At 34.5% G+C, this 18,751-nt stretch overlaps 1 long non-coding RNA gene across 1 annotated transcript in view; it reads right to left on the bottom strand.

Moving 5' to 3' along the window:
• The window catches only part of LOC115495573 (uncharacterized), a 40,017-nt gene that overhangs the window by 5,844 nt on the left and 15,422 nt on the right, over window positions 1-18,751 (bottom strand). The window contains exon 3 of the long non-coding RNA XR_003960864.4: window positions 15,031-15,121. This is a non-coding gene — a long non-coding RNA (uncharacterized lncRNA). The remainder of the gene's footprint in view (window positions 1-15,030; window positions 15,122-18,751) is intronic.

Here is an 18,751-nt window from a genome sequence, read left to right as displayed (position 1 = left end):
TAGAGCCTCACAGTGCTGTGCTTTGCATTGGTAGCTGGAAAGGTGTGGATAAAAGGTGCTTTGGCTGCAGATGAGCAGTGCTGGCACAGCATCAGGGCTGTCTCTCTAACATTCCCAGCCCCATCAACGTGCTGGGAATGGGCAAAATGCTGGGAAGGGACACAACCAGGCCAGCTGACCCAAATTAACCACAGGGATATTCCATACCAGGTGATATAAAAGTTAAAGGAGAGAGGTGGGATGGAGATTATTTGTTGAGAATAATGTTTGCCTTCTGGAGCAGTTGCTGTGCCTACCGAAGTGCTGCTTCCCATAATGTGTGTGCCAACTTTGGCTCCTTTTGCTGTGGTAAACTGCTTTATTTTAACCTACTTGTTTTTTTATCTTGTTTTCTCTCCTCTGTCCAGCTTGGGAGTAATGGAGTTGTTTGTGGGCACCTGACATCCAGCTGAGGTCAACTCACTGAAACAGCCTAAAATAGTTTGTTTTATTTATGAAAAACTCATTAACAACACTGGTTTTTATCTAGATTTTGTGAAAGTCGTAGACAGTGGGTACTCTGTTTTAGCTGGAGAGCACATAAGGATTTTCATTACTATGTATTTGCCAAAAAAACCTCAAAGTATTTTGATAGTTGAATCTAAGCTGTATCATACTGCATAGAATTTACTCCAGGGAACCACCTTCACATCAGCTATGGTCATCTTCTGGAATAAAACCCCGAAATTTGTAGCTTTCCAGTTCTTAACAATGTATTCTAATAGTTAAACTGTGGGGTGAATAATGAATTTTTTTCAAATTGTGTTCATATAAAACATGTCTATTGCTCAAGTGCATCTGTGATAATTTTTACATGAAGTGTGGATTGTATCTCTATATAGACACAGCTATATAGATCATACCTATTCTAAAGATCAATGATAAGAAACAGAGGCAACTCTGACATTGTTCGCATCTTTCTCAGTGAGGAACTCCACTGAATACAGTATAAAGTAGATAAGATTTTAATAGCTTTCTCCTCTCTTCCTTTCTTTGGACCACTAGAAAATGCTGCCTCTGAAATAAATTTGCCTCTTTGACATAATGTTGAGTGCAATTATTTTCTTTTATGGAACAGTTCCTGCTAGGAATGCAAATAGCAAAAATATGACCAGAATCAGCTAGCTTGTGTAAAAACCAAGATCAGTCAAATTCATTTTGTAGTCAGTAACATTCCCACTGGCTTCAATACCTATATACCCAGGGTTTAAAATTCAGCACAAATATCATATGAGGGAACCTTGTAATTTTTCTTCTTTCTTTGGTTTTTAAAATAATATAAATTATAGTCTTTTGTATTTCTTTGCAACTTAGTCCTGTTCCTGTATTGTATATGAGTGGAATTTTCAAAAGGCCTCAGGATTAGTGTAATGCAGTTTCTGCTGAAGTTTTTGACAATTTTGTCAGTAACCCAATGGCATCATGGAAACTAATAGGATTTTAAGAAATCCACAAAACGCTCCTCCCCTCACCCCCAATCCCCCACTAAATGTTAGAGTTAGGTTCTTTCTAAAAAAAAGAATAACAATGATCACTTTATCATTTTGTTGTTACTACTATTGCACTATTATTTTACCTAATAAATCAAAGCTCTGTCTTTTAGTTTTGTAGCTTAATTGTTTTCTTACCATTAAAAAAAAATTATCAATTTGTATTTATAAGAAAAACAGTTGATAAAAAATGTGGCTTGGTAAATGATCAGCAGTAACCAAGCACAAACAGCATTAGATTAAATTTTAACTGTTGACTGTATTCAGGAGTCTTTTGTCACTGAATTGTTTTCTTCGGAAAACTTTTTGTTGCTTAGACAATAAAGAGAGAGTGACACAGTCATTTCTTGATTTTATTCCATGTTCTTAGACTTACATGAATTGCCATAGTTTTGCAGCTCTCAGTATTTCTAAATATATCAGCATTTCACAATATGCAATTGTAGAACTTGATGGGTTTATGTTGACACTCCTTTCAAATAAAGCAAGAGTCATGTAAACAAATGCTTAGCCTGTGGCAAAGCTCAACTGTTAGCTAGGGAGCAATGTGAACTGCTGAAGAACCAGGCTTTAGAGCAAATTAGTGATATGTTGTTGTTTTTCAGTGCTGACAAAAAACCCTTTGCCGAAGGGTTGTATTGGGGAACTAATGTCAATTAGCAAGCAGTTCTGCAGAGTATCTTCTTCATAGTTCTGTGCATGTCAAAGTTATACACAGAAGCCAGTAAGAACTGGGGGAAATTGGACAAATATTTGTTGTCTCGATTTGTTTGCTCTTTTTTTTTTTCTTTTTTTTTTTTTTGGGGGGGGGGTGGGGTAGGAAGTGGTGGGGGAGTGGCATAAAAATGCAAAGGAACTATTATAATTTAAGTTCCTACCACAACTGAGTGACCTTGTGGTACTCTTACAGTACTTGAACCACTCATTCAGTTTTTTCTGCTCTAGGAGATCAGGCAAAAGGGGGAAGAATGCCAGAAAACATCGTATTTTAAATGTGTTCTGATGAGAAATCCTACTGGAAATTGCTGCTTGCTAAATTTGACTTTCTACTGTTTCTTCCTGTGGATGTATACCAGAAAAAAAAAATGGTAGGGGCTATTTGGTTCTTTTTTTTTTTTTTTTTTTTTTTTGACTTGGAAAGCAAAAATAGAAAATAGCTTGTTCAAATACTATTTTTTAAAAAATTAAACCTCTGAGCTTATTCAGTACAATCAGGTTTTGTAGGTTAGGGTTTTTTTTTAAATTTCATTAAAGCATCATCTCAATTTTGCTCTGACTGACTCCTCCATCCTTGATGAAAAGTTCAGTAATAAAACAACCTAAAAGTCTAGAGCTTTAAAAAAAAAATATATGTCATGTTAAAGATCTGATGCCTACTTCTGGTTCAAAGCTTAGAGAACTTTATACTGGCCCACGTGCTACTTAAGCGCACACAGCGGAAAGCAAGTTGTGCCAAGATTCTCCTTTTGTTATTGAGCACTGAGAAGTAACACCTAATTCAGGTAAAACAACTGGCTTCTATTAGCTGAACATTCAGTAGATCTATCTCTTCCAAAAAGTATATTTGTATACTTTTACATCCAATTTGGTATACAGAAAAATAGTAAATACTGTTCCCAAATCCAGATTCTATGCCACTCTGAGTCATGTCTATGAATCTCTTAGTAAATTGATTAAGGTACTTAATTAACTTCTGTCAATGCTAAACTTGTATACACTTTGATTTTCTCACTGATCACTTGGGCAGACCTGGGATATAAATACATTACAGGCAGCTCTGGGCCAGGTGATGTTTACCATTCAAAGAACGGTAAGAATGAAATGAAGGTGAGAAGCTGTGAAACCACACTCTGAAAGCAATTCTCCAGGCAGAGTCCAGTTTATCAGCCAGCATGCTTTTATCTGTGTAACTCCCCGAGGAGCCAGAAGTTACTGCCATCCCATTGAGGAGCTTTTCTTTTGTCATCTGCATGTCCAGTTGTGCACAATAGTACTGGTGCTTAAGCATCTGCCTGAATCTTTGTGCGCCTTTTTCATATTGAAATAGGTGTATTTACTGTGACTTTTTTTTAACTAAGTCATCCTTTTTACTTATAATTACATCTGAAAACATGTCTCAGTGAACTCATAGTAGAAAGATAAAATAAAAATACTCTAAAAGATTCAATTAATTGTCATCATTAATTAATGCATTGAAATTTAAAATTAAGTGACTATTCCATAGAGGTAAGTATAAAAAATAAATATCCAGAGAGATTTTGCAATAACCAAATAATTGATTAATCTATTAATCATACTGCATGCATTTAATTAAATCAGAAGCATCAGAGAACAAACCGAGCCTTTACAGAAATGGAGCTAGAATTCTAGTAATTAAAAATAGTTAGCTGTTCTTTTGGTAGAGAAGCTGTTTGCTATAGATACAAACATGCTCTTTTTATCTGTTTTGATAAATCAACAGGAGAATTCAAGTATAAACATGTATCCTGTTGGAGAGAGATTACTGTAGCTGATTTTCCACCTATACTATTTCTTTTTAGTGTGAAATATGTGAGCCTTTGGTTATATTATTACAGTGTAATGATCAATAATTACTTGCAAAGAACTTGCTTTAAGATGTTCAAGTGTCAGATTTCTCTCTACTAATAAATTTGCAAGTAGGTAGATGTTCCAAGAATGGCACTGACTTGGCTTCATTTGGTTCAGGCTTATTATCATCCCACCTAGAAAACCAGCCCACCTAGAAAACTTGGCTGGTTTCTTTTTCTTCCCTACTCTTCCTTGTCTCCCCTTACCTCATCTTGCCACCTGATGGCTTAGGAATTCCTGAGACCAGGAATTATAAGAAGCAAGCATTATAATAACTTTTCATAAGTAGCTAATTTCCTCCTAACATGTAAAATAATTCTAATATCCAATGTGTCCATCACTACTTCATGAACTTATGAAGAATTTCTGCCTTTTCAATTTACAAAGTGTTATATATTGGAATTAGTTACCACTGGCCATATTAGTGAACTGCTTAAAACTCTGCAGCAAGTAATGACTCCTGTCTCTATTCCTCAATCTTTGTCTCTACCACTCTTTCTGTGAGGCAGTTCTGTATATTGCACCACCCTGATCTGTAAATCCTAGATATGAAAATTTATTTTTTCTATAAACTGTTTCCTACAGATATCATTTGATTCTTTGTCATTCAGATTTATTATGCTGAAAATGTTATATTACAAGCTTTCTCTCCAAGGGAGAGTGTACTTTTTGCTGCCACTGCTATTTTCTCCCCTTCTTGCTGTTCATTTCCTCCCTCTGATTCAGAACTCTTATTTACAAAATCTTTTACTATGGTTGAGAACTACTGCCATTAGAGAAGTCCCACAAGATGGTGCACTGACATTTTATTTTTTTGGACCCATACTGAGAAAGTATGTTAAGATTATGAATTATTCTTTCAAGTGACTAGTCTTAAAAAAAAAAATTCAACGTAAATTGTTTTATTTCCTGTTGTTTTCACAACAGGTCAGGTAAACTCTCTTGAATTTTAAGAGAAGGATGTGGGAATCAATGCTAGTACATAAGCATATAGTATAGTACAGCCCCTAAATTGAAATATCAAACCTTAGGGCAGGATACAGACAAGGCATTCCATTCATAAAGAATCACAGAGGCAGTTACTGAGTTTGGTCTGGGTTCCTCTGTGAAGCTTTGTGCCTGTTGGTGTAATCTCTACATTGCTATGCTATATTTTTATTATACTGAGATAGAAAAGGGACTCTAAATAAAAAGAACATGCTTCCACAGTGAAAAAGATCTTTTATAAGGAAACAGATTTTTTTTAAGCATAATGAAAAAAGTTTATTAAATTTCCTTTCCTCAATTTTTTTTTTTTTTTGTAAGGGGTTCAGAATATATAGCACTCCAAGATCACAGATAACTTCCTAAGATAAATCCTACATCCTGTAATTTAGTTTTGTCTATCTGGGAGGCCTGTAGTTGGCATAGTTGCTTGGGATTTCTTTAGGCTTTTTAGATTTGAAAATTTTCAAAGAAGATTTTGATTTCAAAAAATTAATTTGAAAGTTATCAATTTTTTTTTTGTGAATGTTTTCACAAAATGTTTTTTTGTGAATGTTTTTTTGTGAAATATGCAAATGTCACTGAGCATTCAAGCCTTTCTTTCTAAATTTGCAATGAAATTAAAACATGCTGGGCATTTTAAATCATATATGCAATAATTATATTGACTTCCTTTTCCTAATAAATATCTGAATTTTCAATTTTGGATGTCCTCTGTCATTCGTTGTTTTTATGTTGCAGTTGTGCCTGGTAAAGTCAACTTTTATGGCCTATACCCATACCTTTCCTTTGAAGTGTAATTTTAAGTTATTAATAAATAAATTCCCATCATGATGACCTGTATGTATTTACTACTTTAAGATCCTGGAAAGCTTCAGAGTCAGAGGTGAAACTAGATCAGAGTTCTGAAACTCATAACTCATATTTCAGATCTCTGTTTTGAAAAAAAATGTTTTATTTCTGAAAGGAAAAGTGATCCAATAGATGGTTAAAACTTGACATTCCATTTCAACAGCATATTGAAGAAGGTATGTTTTGTTAATGCACTTTACTACTTTTAATTTACAGGTCTAAGTATGTTTCACAATATCATTGATCCCTTCTTGCATATTTTTCTCCTGACACATAAGGTCTGTTATTTTGGAAAAAAAGAAAACCAGATCAGTGAAAAAATATAAACCAAAGAACAAAATGTAAATTTTCAGATTCAAAACACAGATTTTCTTATATTCTGTCTGAAAAGGTACAAACCAGCAACTAGAAAGTATTTGAGATGTGCCTCTTTAAGACCAACTTCAGAGAAGTTTCCTGTATTCATTGCAGAAATACCCACACACCCAAAAGGACAAATTTTTAAGTTTGGAAGTAAGACTTGCAACAGTCCTTCAATACTCGATATATATTGACCATTGTTTGTACAGTTATTGCTTTGAACATCATTTAACATCTGTTCTTGCTATTTTGCTGCCCATTTCTGAAGCTTTGCTTCTGAGACTCATTGAAGATTTGGCTGCTTAAAAATTACTTAGTGTTTCTTACTTGTAAGACTAAGAGTCTCTGGAAGGTTCTTAAATTAATATAGTTTCAGGGAAAGCCTGTAGTTAAATACTGAGAGACAAGACCTGCAGAAGCAAATATAAATTATATATTGAGATGGCAGTAGATTAGTTAGCTACTGTGTAGAAAATCAAAGTCCACTGTTTAGAACTCTGTTGCCCTATCAAGTTAAGAAGGAAAAGGAAGATTTAAAACATGACCTAATTACAAGTGTCCTTAATAGTTTATCTCTAAAGTAGGGACCAGAGAGCCACAGTAAATTTACTTAGATAAACAATCACACAACATAAGCTCAGCTCTGTTTGCTGTGGAATAGGACATTCTTTTATTAATTCTGTTTGTGAGATGTGTTAAATTAAGCTTGAAATTGCATGAGAAGTTTGGCTGAGAGAAATTTTGAAGTGTTCAGGAAATAGGATGGTGGTAGAAAATATTGTAGCTTGGCGTGCCAAATGATTTGGATCAGCACAATTTTACCATGTGAAGCAATAAGAGATTTCTTCAGAAAACAAAAATATTTTAACTCTATTGACCTTTGTTCTGTCTTACCGCTCTGAATGTTAATGTCTAAGATAGAATTGAGCTATTTAACTCATTTCTTACAAGTTTTTGGTATGTTCCCACTCTTTTGTTCTCCTGGGATAATTTGTTTGTAAGACATGTTTGACCATGAAATGGAGATGTTCTGTTGGTGTTCTCTGTTCAACTGCAAGTGATTGCAAAACACTAATAACACTTCTGAGATCCTGGATGCAGCAGAATTTATGACTGGAAAATTCTACATACCCAGGAATTCTGGGCCACTGAATATACCACAAAAACTGAATAGACTGTTCTTTAACAATAGAGCTGGTATGGATGCAAACGGGATCTTTGGCACATCTGGAAATATTGAAAAATGGTAGGGAAGGATATGTATTTGCAGGAATATTGTACCATAGATTTCCATTACTGACTGGCTGAAGAATGACTTCTATGGTATGCTCACGTTAAAGAAAAGAAAAGGAAAAAAGAATTGCACTTTTTGAAAATTTTATTTCATTGGCTATATAAATAAATAAAAAGAATATATTTTTAAATCAACCTGGTATCTAATTTCCCACAGTTTTCCCAGTAATTTAAAAAAGAATAAATGAATATCAATGAATTGATATTCTAAATGACTATAAATGAATATAAATTAATTTCACTGTTGGGTGATATTTTACCCTTGAAAAATAATTTTTGAGATATGTTTTTATTGAAATAATGTTTCAATAAACAACCTTAAAAGAAATACTTTTTTAAAAAGCCAAATTAAACTTTGACCTTTAAGCATGTGTAAGCATAACATATGAGAAAAAAATACACTTTAATGTGAAAAATTTATCAATTCCCTCATATCTCTTACATCTCTTCAAGAAAATAATTCCCAAATACCAAGCCTAAGAGAAACAATTTGTGTGAAATTTCAAGATGTTGAGAAGAATGGAAATTACTATGACTTTTAAAGGAGAGACACTGCCTATTTCTTGTGTTTGACAATGAAAAATAACCATTGCTCTGATGTGAAGAGAACACAAAGCAAAGTGATTAATACCCTGTATATTCTTGTTCCAATATGTATCTTGCCTACCACTGTACCTCCTGTTAACGTCTTGCTCCTCAGTTTTAAATTTAGGGGTATTATAACCATTCAGATAATATTTCAAGAGTCTCTACAGATGCATTAAAATCTTCTATTTATACAGTTTTTCAAATACCTGTCCAAGTATAGACCAAGTCCCTGACCATTCATTCCAGTGTTTTGATACAGACTGGTTTGGTTCCTTCCTTAATGGCAACAGGTGGCCCGTCTAGAGGTGCTGGCCAGAATCCAAAACCTAAGACTCTAGGAAAATTGCAGAGGAATTTTAACAGAGAAGGAGTAGAAAGTGTTGTAACAAAGTATTTTCCACATTTATGAGATGTATGGAGTCAAAGTCTGAAGTATTGTGTCTTGAATTTGGAATATGCTGCTCTGATACAGGGATTTTTTTTTTTATTTTTCTTTTATTTTAAAAGAAAGGACAAGGTAATTAGGTACTGGGTACCTAAGGTAGCTCCATTAGGTAATGGATGTATCCATGCTCATCTAGTCCTTTTGACTATTAACTCTATAGCTATGAGGACTCTTTATAGCTATGAAGGAGAACCCCTTAGATTTCCTCCTCAACAGTCAGGATTTTTGAACACAAAATTGAACACTAATTTTTGAACACAAAAATTAGTCCTCGTTGCTATGGTAGGAAAAGCAAGACTATCTTTTTTTTTCCTCTTTCTTGTTTCTCCTGTTTCTTCTCTCTTCTAGAAAATGCTTTTCAAGGAAATGTGTTGTGAATAAACATTTATTACATTATTTAAATACTTTCCAGTAATAATGGGGTTATCTTTAAAGACTACCTGTGAAGATGCTGGCTTCGTCACTTTAAAATGGACTGAGAGGAAGAAAATTAAGCAGTTCATATCTGATTTCCAGTAAGAACTCTTATAATCACTGTCTATATGAACCTACATCTCTTTTTTTAACTTGATCTTATGTTTTCATAAATTTCTTTATATTCTGATTCTCCACAAAATGGAGAGTCTATGAAGTTTCTTCATATACTTAACATCTATAAAAACTTTCTGACATGTTATTTCAAAACTCATATTGACTTCTTAAGCTGAAAATTAGTCACAAATGCATTTATACAATCTCTTGCAAACTTCTCAAATATGAATATATATTACAATAATATATGTGTTATCTTTCTGTGACTTCAGTGAGCAAAGTCTTTACATGTTTACAAGTCATGAAGCATGACAAGACAATCAAAGAAAATAATTTAAAATTTTTTGAAAAATATATTAGCTGAATTTTACAGAAAAATCTCATAGAAGAGTGAATGGAACAATTCGATTTCATCTATGGATAAATAGTGTCTAAAATAATTCATCTTGCATTAATTAAGAAACCTGAGCTATTTCCTTGCTAACATATTTTTTCAGGTTAAACAATTTTCAACATATTGACTAAAACAAAATTCTGACCAGTAGTAAGTTTATAGATTTTATTTCATCTTGAACTACATGGTTTATTCTCTCTGTATTTGATCACAGCTTATTGGAAACTTCAGGTGGCTGTGGGCCAACTGAACTGAATCCAGAGTAATGTTCTAAGCTTTGACATGTTACCCTTGAAAACAATGATTGAAAGAAAATTAAAATTCTTCTGCTGGCAGTTGCATATTTTCACTACTTGGAAACTAATTACTAAGGGCATGTCTGACACCCAGGCCAGTCTCTTTCCAGACCACTTGCTTTAAACTTTTGAGTGTGGATTTAAAAAACATTAATAAGAAGGCTTCATACAGACCAAGCAGTTTTCTAGCTACACTTGTTTTGATTAAGAAACACATGGTAATAAACAATAGGGCTGTTAAAGTCAATGTTTTGCTTTGTAACGGTCTTTAGTCAAATGAATGTGCACATACAAAAACCCTCACGCATCTATAGTTTCTCTCGACTGGTACTGAGCATTTGTATCTTCATATCATTTCTTATCAGGTTTAGTCAAATTTATTCTCTGGCTTTTTTACAAATGAATTTCTAATACATGGCTTATGACAAGACTTTCCAAATACTGCAGCTATATGTACAAAAAGTACACACTATAAAGCTCAGTTGGCAAAAGTTTTGATTTTGCATTATACAACTCAGGAACTGCAGCATAAGACTGAAGCTACAATGCATGATAATCTGGAGCTAGTCTGCATTCAATCTGTCATTCTTCCTACCAGATGTAGACACTACTCCACTGCCAACCACAGACCTTGAGTACAACACACAGCACTGAGGAAAAATATTACAAGATGAAAGAAGGAAAGATATTTATAAGACATTTAAATTATATTGCATATAATTGATGATAAAAATGAGAATATATGACACATAAATTAGGTTTTAAGAAGAAAATCATGGTGGTTTTGAATAAGAAATGTTCACATATTTTTAGACTGTAATACTGACTAGATGCAAGAAACCAGTAAGCAACTTCTGTAATTACAAAAAAGAGAGAATTTCTTTTTTGATCTCCACAGGTGCCTTCTAGCTTACCAGTTACTATGCACTATCCTTCTAAACAGAAGGAGTATTTGGAAAAGTAATCTTAGGAGTTTGACACTATCATTAAATGATTAGGGTGTCACTTTACCAATAAAACTTTTCAAAAGTTCAGTAACCCAGGGAAGAGTCTTTCTTTCTACAATGTACAATAGCGCCAATGTCCTGAGCTTTATGGTTGGATGGACAACCTGAATGATTCAAAATCAGTCAAAAATAGTTATACCTGTTTGATCAGATTGTAATTTGCCAATATTTGCTTGTTTTTTCTGTGAATGAACAAGTGTGAATTCTCTGCAATGCATGGGGGAAGGGTGAAACACAGACCTTTCCATTTATTCAGCCTCATGTACTCAGTCAATGAGTATGTGCCTTCCACCTTTCACTTCTGACATCCTCAATGTGTTCAGATGTTCATACAAGTTGAAGTACACACATTTGAGTCTGAATAGTAATTTACATAATTTTGTAACAAGATTTAAAAAAAGGTGAGGATAGCTATGATCATAAAACTTGCAATGGAGGTTGTATCACCCAGGTTTTAATGATTATAGCGTGGGGGTTTATGAACAAGCACAGGCTTTTTTTCTCCCTGCACTATCTAAAAGCAGAGGTAAAATTGTTGCAAATAGCTATATTTTTAATAAATATTAATTCTAAATTCCTAATGAGGGACACTTGTACTTGCATTGAATAAAAGTAGGATCTCCTTATAAAGATAAATACTTTTCTAAATTTACCAAAATTTATTGCTTACATTCCAAAGATATTATGCTGATGGTCTCCGTGATCTGCCTAGACCTTTACTCAGTTTTTCTTTACCTGATGCAACACAGACTTAAGACAAGACAATAAGCTGGAGGAAATGCAATTTTAGGATTCTGCTAGTTGGTGATTGTACTAGAAAGAAAATTTTAACAATCAAATTAGGTTTGCTCACTTTCTTCATAAGTCCTTTTTTCTTTATAATTATTTTAATTATAAAGAAGATGGCATCCATAGTGATGATCAAACTAGAAAAGTAAGATCATAATTAAATTTTTAAAAATCAAGAATCATAATTCTTATGACAAATGAGCAAAAAGTTTTTCATTAAAACAAGGAGAACTAGTATTTACGAGCATGTCTGGTGTTAAGATTAAGATAAGCAAAAGATCAGATAACAGAAGTATCTATGCTTAATTTAAACAGGTGTATTTTCCAAACTTTATGCGTGTCTCTCCACTCACATCAAATTCAGTGGTACTTGTGCAATTTTAAGCTTCTTATCTGACTATCTCCCCAAGGGTATATATCAGTACTGCCTTTGAAAGTCTGTAATGCACAGTTGTAAAACACCTGGTTTGTTACTTTTTAATTTATAATCTTTGTAATCTCCTTTCACTAGTCTCTCTCTATGCACTGACATATAAGCAAATACTTTAGCATAGCTGTAAACTACATATTGGATTTTACTTGTTTTTTCTACAGATTGCATTTATTGTGCTTATCAGTAAAGCATTTTTTATGTAAGTTTCACAGAAAGGATTGCATAAAATTGAGGTTTTTTTCTAACAGGGGATAGGATTTGGTGCCAAGGAGGTCTCTGGCAGTCATATATCCATATAATGGTATTGGAGTACTTTATGCAGGATGAGCACTGCATGCGAACTATGACTTACAATAGTTTACATATCTCACAAACTGTGCTATTACTTAGTAATTTCAGATTACTTCACTGTCATAGTGAGCTACCTCTGGGTATACAGTCCATAATTTTATGCACTGGCCATAAACGGCTTCTCATTCGAAATAATGAAGATTCTCTGGAAATGAGTGGAGCACATCTGTAGGATACAAGGAGCAACTCTCAGAGATCATACATTAGGTAAGATAAAAGGCATGTCTTAATAATACTTTGACTCTTTTGTTTAATCCTTATGCTTGCAAAAAGATGAACTCATTTAGTATTACTTGTGTGGCAGGGTGGAGAAAAAATGAGGGAGAAGGGGGAGAGAGGAAAATGGGAGACAATGCAGAGATAATAGCTCTCTAGACAGAAACAAGATGACAAAGTTATCTTAGGCATAACCTAAAGTGTTTACTGATGTTTTCATGCTAATATGGAGTTACCAGAATAGGACATTAGCAGGGAAAAAGAAGACTGTAGTGCAATGGTTTTATTTAAGCATCCAGACTAAGAGTGCCGGTCTGGGTCTGCTCCAGCTAAACACCATCACCAAAATGAAGCAGATAGAAAGTCTCTGTCGCAGAAGTTGATTTCCTTCACTCTGACACTTGCGTATCAAAACTGTTACATAATTGAGAGACACACATGGCACTCCTTGGAGAGACCTGAGTGCTACACTACAGAGGAAACTGACGATGGTGGTTCTGCAGGGATTCTGAGACTCCAGGGCTTGCTTTTGGCTTAATTTCAGAAAAGCTGCCCAAGCCTGTCATCAGCAATCTTGTTTACTCCCACACCCAGGTAGGTCTAGAAGAGAGTCTGTATTTGAATTAGATATGTGTTCCATGTGACTGCAGAGCCAGTAGCTGGCCTCAGTTTCAGGTAGTCAGCCCTCTGAGTGGGAGTTTCAATCAGAAAACAAAGCAAGGGGAAACATGCATAAAGTCTAAACCTCTTGCATGATTTGGAAAGCAGGATACTATTTCATTCTGTCGTAAGGATTGGCTGCAATAAGCTACCCAAGAGTTTAGTTCCTGTTGCTAGTCTTAAACTTACAGTACTGACATGTCTTTGTTTGATGTTGCAGATTTGAATAACCTAAATTGAGATAATAATAACTGATTTAACCATAAATATATATGCCAAAAATCTGGAGTAAACTTGCAAGAGGAGATGGTCAGCTGACTTCTGCACTTTACGAAACAGCTCTGTGGGTAAAAAACAATGACAGTACATTGACGTGCCCACCCTCTACCTTCCCCATACTCTACTGACTGATGTAAAATCTTTGCATTAAAAAATTTTAACAAAACTGGCATAAAAGGAGGCACTGCATGAACAGCAAAAGGATCTGCAATGTATGTGGCACAAAGTGTGATAGTATCAAAAAATTTATCTAACAGAGTAAGCCTGAGTTCCTGAATGATCTAGACAGCAGTGGACCACGGGAGTATTTCTAAGCTCAGGTGAATATGAAATCATCATTTTAGCATGCAACCAATAGGAAGAAAATGTCGGTACTTCACAATTACAAATCTTTAATAGGGAAATAGTTATATTAGCGTGAAGACCCTTGAAAGAGAAGGAAGGAACTTTATATTTTGCTAGCTCTCAAAGTTAACAACGTAGTGGGAGCTGATCTATACTAGATGTCTTTTTAAAGCTGGCAGGATAATGAACCCATGCTTTAAAGGGCCAAACCATAAGATAGGCTGGAGACAGTTTTCCTCTGCTTTGTAATACATTGTCCTTGATATATTGAAAAAAAAAAAAAAAAAGAAAAAAGATAAAACCTTAGCCTTAGGTCACGTTTATATCTTCTAGTAGTTCAAGGACCCTTAGTTGAGAGTTACCAATCTGCTTCAAAAATCTAGAGTGAAAAATTTCAACCCATGGTACAGTGAGCCTTAATGTCTTTAAACAGAGTAATCATCAGCATCATACTTTGTGTTATCTGACGAGCTAACTTTCATGTTTCAATTTTCTTTAAAGAAGGCCAAATAGCAATGGTGCAGTGCATATGGTGAATAGAAAAGCCTATCCTCAAAAGAACTGTCAGATATTGGGGGTTTCCATTTAATACCAACAGGCATGGGAAGACTACTTAGCCAATAACAATGCCAGAAGTATTAGTGAATCTTTGGAGGTCTGGGCAGAATGGTGACTGGGGCTACTGTTGTCTTGGACAAGAACAGACTCTATAAATGGGTTTGAGTGCTACAAACCCTTTCTACTATTCAATGCCACTTAGAGGGTGCATTATGCCTAAACAAACAAAATGAGTGATAACACTCCTGTCTCCACTGACCCACATAACAAAATGTAAACTGACAGTGTTCCAATCAATTACTTTTCTAACCCAGCTGGCTCTTTTAGTCCCAATCAATGAGATCACAGATGAAGCACTCATTCCCATTTCCTTTGTCTGAATTAATATGGATTTACTCATGAACTTAACACAATTTTGTTGTAAGGACTCAGTAAAGAAAAAGGTGTTTCTCAACTTAGAAGGCTTGTGACAAAGTGAAGCCAACAGAAACTTTTCTATTTATCTTAATTAAAACATCACTAGGGATTTACCTGAGATAAAGACTGAAGTTACAGATTCCTGTGAAGACCTCAAATTTCAGAGAACTAGTGATTGCTTGTGTATGACGAAGTTCGAGCACTGCTGGAAAATAAAGAAAAGGTTAGGATTAACATCTGTGGTGTCAAGGAAATAAAAAATAGGTATTAACAAGCTCTTGACAAGGTTATGTGTTGATGGCAACCTTCCCATGTCCTTTACTGAGCTACCAAAAAAGTTCATATTTTCCCTCTTTAGAGTTTGGACCTTTAAAACAATCTGGCAGCAAATTTCAGAAGTAAATATATTTTTGTAATGCTCAGCTAACAGTCAGCATTAGACGTGTAAAGCCACATTTAAGGATTTGAATATGCCTGACCTGTTTTTCAGAAATGATGAACATCAACAACTCTCAGTGTCATCAGTGTTAGTAAACAGCTGAAAAGTGAATAATAAATACCCAGTTTTAACTCCATCCAGCAAATAAGTGCCACACAGCTACTCATGCAGTCTTCTCACAGTGGGATGGGGTCAAGAGAATTGGAAAGGTAAATGTGAGAATATCTATGGGTTGAGATAAGAACTGTTTAAAAATTGAAATTAAAAAAATGATCACCACCACCACAATTGTAATATTAATTAGAAAAAAATTATAATGAAAAGGAAAATAACAATAAGAAATAAATAAAACCAAAGAAAAACAAGCTATGCAAACAAAAACAATTTCTCACCACTAACTGACTGATTCCCAGACATTCCTGAGCAGCAGCTCCATGGAAAACCTTCCCCACAGTTTCATTAGTGAGCATGAACATATGGTCTGGAATATCCCTTTGTCCATTTAGGGTCAGCTGTCCTTGCTGTGTCCCCTTTCAATATCTTATGCACTCAAAACCCCCTTGCTGGTGGGGGGCATAAAAGGCCTCAAGCCTCTGTAAGCATTGCCCAGCAGTAACTAAGAAGTCCCCGTGTTGCCAACATTGTTTTCAGCACAAATCTAAAATGTATGCCCATAGTAGATACTATGAGGAAAATTAACACTACCTCACCCAAAATCAGCACAACTCAACACCCAAAATAACCCCAGGCCCAACCCCCAGCAATGCTTTAAGTGCTTATACAAAACATTGTGTCTTTAATAACCATTCTCTGGAAAGTATGGAAGGTTCTCAGTTACTTAAGCATTTCTCTACTTCTGCAAGACTCCAGTAAGCTGAAAGAAGTGAAATGTTCGTATCTCAGTATCCTAGGGTGATGGTATGATGCTTATACTCAGTGAGATGGTGCCTAACTAAATGTAGAGAAAATAAAAAAAGAAAATCTGAACACTATTTGTTACATCCAGTGATTAAGAGCCTCACCCTTAAAGATAACATTATAATAGCACTAAGACAGAATCTAAAATACTGTACACAATTTGGTAAGTGTTACATACTTTCGACATGGAAATTACATCAGCAATAACCACTTCTAATTAGGCCTTCTTTAAAACATGGATGGAAAAAACATGGATTGAATTTTGGCTCTGCTCATGAGTCTTGAAAACAAGAAATCCATAAATGTAGTCAGACAACATTTAGAAAGACATAAAAGAATTTGAATCAACTCAGTAATATTCCACTGTGGCCTGTTTTTGCTATCCATTTTAAGCCAAAATAATGTCATCATAATTCTGCATATAAGTTTGCCTCATAAGAAATGCTTTAGGATAGCCTACGTAACTCACTAATTAGATTTTCAAATTTACAGAAACAGACATGGAAGTCAGAAGACATTTATAGGGTACAAAGTCATTGCAAATATTTAAGTGTGAAAACTCAAAGGAAACACTACAGTAGGTACATCATTTGTGAGAAGTCATCAAGCAAATATAAAGTTTTCTCTGACACTGTTTTTCAACTGCCCAAATTCTATTCAGTACAAACATGTTGGGATTATGTGCAAAATGGTATTTATGTAGGCATAGGAAGTTATTTCTATTTTTATTATGCTTCAAAAAGATCTTTGTTTCACATGACCCAAATTTCAGGCTTCAACTTGTAAGTATCCATTAACGCTCTTAGAAATTACCTAAATTAATAGTTATAGATTCCAGAGAACCATCTTCTCCATTTGAAAAGCAAAATGCTTCTTTTCTGATGTCTAAATATATCAGACTTTTAACTGAAAAAAAAAAGAGACAAATATAGGTATAGCAAAGAAAAATAACTAGTAATCTGATGAAGTGGTCAAATGGATGAATTTCAATTTTACATATTTGTATTTTATTTGTTATATTTATAACATGTGTGCTATTTAAACTGCGCCCAAAGCTTATGAATGAGAAAAAGACACTGTCAACATAAGAATGGGTTTCCAAAGCGAAGAAACTGAACTCATCTACATGTAAGTCACAGCACAAAAATTACCTTCTCTTTGCCAAGACATCTCTAGTGTAACACCTGATGATAAAGAAAATACTCCCCAGTTACACTTGCCCAAGACAGAAAAGCCTAGGTATTTCTGCTAGTCACTGAAATCTGACAAACTGATCAACTGCCTGCAGTGTATTTGGGTCAGTCAGCAGGATGAGTATGTGAAAAACTTCAGATAGCAGGAATAAGTAAAATGAAGACAAAGAATTGGAGCTTCAGTGATGCTGCAGCTCAGCTGTACATCAGAACCGGAATGTTAGGAAGGTGAAAGATATCTTTTGGCACTTTACCTGTCTTAAGTGTAGACATAGGCCATGTAGTCTTTCTGCTGTTGTCTATAACCAAATACAGGATAGGTGTAATCATAACTGACTGCCATGGTATGCTGCTGTGCTTATTCCAAGCACATACTGGAATAAGTAATGTCACACTCAAGAATTTCCATGTGTAGTCAATGACTTGGTTTAGAAGGAGTTCAAAATACTTATAAGACACACATCTTGTCTGTGGTGGTAAGAAATTACCTCAATGATCTGCCTTAAAGCAGTTCACAGAACAGAAAATTCTTAGCATGATAAAAGAAATTTTATATGTGATTTAATATATTACTACAGTAAAAACTTCACAGATAATTTCAGGTGGGGTTTTTTTCAATTTTTTCTGACCTTATAACTCTTAGTACAATCAGCTAATCAGGCAGTTTTTAAAACTAAACTAGACTTTTCATCTGGGTCAGCTCTTTGAACTCACATTCTGTTTTGTTATGATCGTCTGTATTTGTAGTATTTCTCTGATCTGTGCTTATTATCCACCATCTCAGCAGCTGAATAAGCATTTTACAAGTCTGGGTAACAGTTTCAGATCAGATAATCATTTTTACTGACTGCTCATTTCAGCCAGCTAATCATTTAAAATTTGTTAATGATTGTCTTCTAGCTTTTTATAGAGAACACAGCACAGAGTTAATCTGAAATGTATAAATATCAGATACGAAGTTTTAAATGTAAGATGAGATTTGTCCACAAGACTCAAGGAAGCCACAAAGCCACAATCAACGTCATGTAAAAGGTACAAATTAATGTTAAGCTCTAGAATTACTTGACAATTTAGAGGCTTCACATATATGCAGAAAATATCCTTTTGTAATGCGGTTGAAATTATATTTCTGAAAACAGATGCTTTCTCCTGCCATCTGTCATAAGCCTGTTTGTACCCTACCCTTCTTATTTGTTTAGAAGTCAAAATAAATAAAACAAAAATGTGTCCTTAAAAGCACTGGTAAAACAGCGTCAGTTCATTAATTTTCATACCACGTCATTTT

This window comes from Taeniopygia guttata, chromosome 5 (assembly GCF_048771995.1).
Source record: "Taeniopygia guttata chromosome 5, bTaeGut7.mat, whole genome shotgun sequence".
NCBI classification, from domain to species: domain Eukaryota; kingdom Metazoa; phylum Chordata; class Aves; order Passeriformes; family Estrildidae; genus Taeniopygia; species Taeniopygia guttata.
The sequence above is the reverse complement of the archived record's forward strand: the minus strand, read 5'-3'. Positions and strand labels throughout refer to the sequence as shown.